Here is a 3,666-nt window from a genome sequence, read left to right as displayed (position 1 = left end):
CTCCTACGTGTAGAATTTCCACTCAGCCAGCCCTCCTGTGGTTCTGGATGGTGTCCGTTCCATGTTTCAGGTGTAATTTGAATTGGTTGTTCGAAGCAGCAATCTCCGGCGTTAACCTATGCCGCCATCTTGGTTCTCTCTATCTAGAAGTTTTAATTTTTCTTCTGGCCAGTTAATGTTATCCATTCCTACATTTAGGCAATATTCATCTAAAATACTCATCTAGATTAGATCTACATATTATTCTACCCGGGGAATTATTATGGAAGTGCTCTTGGAGAGATTTGTCCAAGGTAGGTCCTTTATAATAGATACTAGAGGCCCGGTGCACAAAACTGATGGGGGGGGCGGGTCCCTCAGCCCATCCTGCACCCTCTCCAATCTGGGACCCCTGCTGGAATTGAAGGTCGAATTAATATTATTCAAAAAGGGAGGGTAAATGGGAGGCAGTCAGATCCTACATGTCCTTGTTAAAAATCATTTCTAGTTTTTGAGCCACCATGATCCAAGTCTTTTTGCTGTTCGTCAAGTTTTGTTTCTCTGCATCTAGCATAACCTTTACATACCAGGAATAAAAGTAACAATAATAAACCAGTAACATTGATTAGGAACAGAAAATGTAGGGGAAACAAATACCTGCTATTATCCAGAAGTTTCCGTTTTTCTTCTGGGCAGTTAATTTTGTCCTTTCCTATATTTAGACAATACTCATCATAGCGATCATCAGAATATCACTGTCTAGTAGGTGGAAAATTTTTCATGTCTAATAGGGGAAGAGTTCTAGAGAGACAGATATTGTTTCCACTAAGAAACCATAAGGAGGATAATGACAGTATAAAAATCACTTATATAGACGTTCAGCCAATAACAACTAGGGGACATAAGAACAAGTTTTGAGCAGCATCAATCTGTGAGCACACAGGCCTTGCTGACGTCTTGGGATGGCTGTCTACCTCCTCCATAGTCGGCGGCTTCTCATCCTTGAGATGAAGGCGAGTGTCAGAGCCCTTTTCGTGGATTTTTCTAAAGATATAATATACCTACAAATGCATCAGAATAAAACAACAGCTGTTCATGAATGACAAAATTTAGAAGTGGCATGGTAATAGATTTGATAAAACTTTGCTTTTCTATAAAATATTCCAAAACAACAATTTCTTGGTAAATAATAATTCCTGTAAAATGGCATAGAGAATAATATAAAATTTGTATACTTTTAGATTCAATTATAATTTCATGCGAATTACAAATATCCCAAGTATCACTGGCAGATGCCCCCACAGAGGACCATCACTCTTGGCTTGCCTGGTGTCCCTGACTGGACACATGCTACCCCCCTGAAAGTTTCCTCTTTGAACCTATCTCTGAATCTTTGCAAGTTCCTTTCTGATGCCAACTGAAATTTCTATAACATTCATTTCAACAAACTATATGTATATAAATAGAACATAGTTATTAATTTTTATTTGACAAAGCTTCCCGTGTAATATCAAGTATATTAAATCGGCCTAATTAAGTTCAAAAAATATTTCTTTTAAGAAGAGAGAATAAATCCTGAGTCATTCCAGGGCCCTTGGAGTCAACCTTGGAATGCAGTACATTCTTATTCAAAAGCTGCATTATCATGGAAGCATTAACTTTGTTGCCCAACTCAGCCTGTATAGTTTACTTCCCCATGCCTATAATCCCTACTTCCCCCTGTGATCTTTGTCCCCATATTCATAAACAAGGGAAGAGCAAACCAAAATCCCTAAAAGATAGAAAGCCAACATTATATTGCAGACAAACAGAAATCTCACCAGCTGTTTCTGGTGGCTGAACCCTGAGAGGGAGAGCAAGAAGAGCCCCCAAGATTAAGAGTCCTTGGCAGCTGCTAGGACATTCTTGCAATCTCTCTCACACTTTCAACCCCACCACACACAGCTAGGCTTCCCCATAGCAGGACTTACCTCTTCTTTAAACAAATTAAACAACAACAAAGAGACACAAAACATCAACACTTTTATACAGGCGCACAGAACACAACAAACATTTACACCAGAGAATGTCAAGCATTAAACATTACCAGAGCAATGTCTTTTGTTCCTGGTTCGGGAACTGCCCCTCTCTAGAACCTCAGCATTCTCCCAATGGACTATTTAAAAAATGGGCTGGGGTCTTTTCTAGTTGCCTCTACCTCCCTTTGTCTGGAGGAATCTTCCTAGAACATGTGCCATTGGCCACGTATCTCCCAACCCCCACATGCTGTTTGCTCTGGGGACATTCAGTAATGGCCTGGCCACATGCTGTTTCTTTTCTATGAAGATAAATCAGGGGGGACACGGGGTGTAGACATTTATTAACTTCAGAATAGTTCTGGGACAGTCTCTATAATTTTTTATTAATTTTCATCTTTTTGGAAGAATTTTTCTCTATGCTTTTCCTTAGAAGCTTCTAATTTCATAATCAAGATATGCTTCCCATATAGTCATTCAGTTTAATTTCAAGCCGGCATTTTCTAATTTCTGCGTGCAAAATGTTAATGTAGGTACCCAAAACAAACAGCATTTTGGCCATTTCTAAGTTGATATTTTCTAGTTAAACCTTCCCATTTCTGTAAAATATTTGCAAGTAAAGGCTTCCTATCAGGTGTTTTAAATGAGAGCTGGGGTTTGGAGAGCTTTTGTCCTTGGAGGCACAATCCCATGTTTTTTTGTGGGTTTTTTTTAAATTTTGGATATCTGTAGTCTGAGCAAACTTTCTAGACATGTTATGTAGTGGGTCAGGTGTGGCCTCATTTTCTCTCCCAGCTGTCTAAAACCACAGGAAAGGTTCAGGGTCCAGGCAGACCAAGCCTTATGGTGGCCCTCTAGATGAGCCATTTAGTTAATTACAGTTGTGTTGGGACTTCCTTATGGGGCTCCTGCATTTCTGACACCTCCACAAAGATTCTTAGTCACCTAAGAACACCCCAGAATCGGACTGGAGGGAGGATGTGCCCCTTTATGTTCAAAGCTGAATGAATTCAGCTCATTTATATGGCAAAGGTTATTTTTGCTCAGACTCTCAGCAATTCCAATTGAAAAGCCAAAATAAAAACCGGCCACCCATTTTCTCTACCAAAGCAAAGGAAGGTCCTGGATCCAAGAGACAACTCACCCAAGTTCACCCAATGGGCGGAGAAACTGCGGGCTCAGTGGGCCCTTTGCTGGATCCTAGTTAGTGAGCTTCTTTGGAATTCTGCTGTGACTACGCCAAGTAATGTTAACGTAAAAACCATTGAAACCTGTAAAGAATTTTTGTGAGTTTACTTGAGCCAAACTGTCAACATATGCCAGAAAGCATATGGTAATGCTCAGGAGAGTGGTGGGTTACATCTGTATTTATACATTGCAATCAGAGCAAAGGGATGTAGGTGGGTCACATGAAATCCATTGGTGATAGACTAGAGAGGCGGGAGAAAGCAAAGTGGGAAACCACTAGGATTGGATAAAAGTAAAATGATGGACACATACTTAGGTGGGTGCAGGAACAATTAACATGATGAGGGAATTTGTGGTATCCTGGCACCCAGCACATTAGGTTGTGCCCCAAGGGGTCCAGAAAAAGGGAAGTTACAAGTTACCTAGACATTTCAAAGGGTATCTATACTAACAAAAGGTTAATATACTAATTAGACCGGGAGGC

General features: G+C 40.3%; 1 long non-coding RNA gene across 1 annotated transcript in view; it reads right to left on the bottom strand.

Annotated features, from left to right (window-relative positions):
* Nucleotides 1-1,695: 1,695 nt before the first annotated feature.
* LOC107184336 overlaps nucleotides 1,696-3,666 on the bottom strand; it is a 2,675-nt gene continuing 704 nt past the window's right edge. Inside the window, exons 2-3 of the long non-coding RNA XR_001515145.1 lie at nucleotides 3,139-3,265; nucleotides 1,696-1,750 (exon numbers count right to left, since the gene is read on the bottom strand). This is a non-coding gene — a long non-coding RNA (uncharacterized LOC107184336). The remainder of the gene's footprint in view (nucleotides 1,751-3,138; nucleotides 3,266-3,666) is intronic.

Source organism: Myotis davidii, unplaced genomic scaffold, assembly GCF_000327345.1.
Source record: "Myotis davidii unplaced genomic scaffold, ASM32734v1 scaffold665, whole genome shotgun sequence".
Taxonomy (NCBI): Eukaryota; Metazoa; Chordata; class Mammalia; order Chiroptera; family Vespertilionidae; genus Myotis; species Myotis davidii.
Note: the sequence above shows the minus strand (reverse complement) of the source record. Positions and strands in the feature narration are given on the sequence as shown.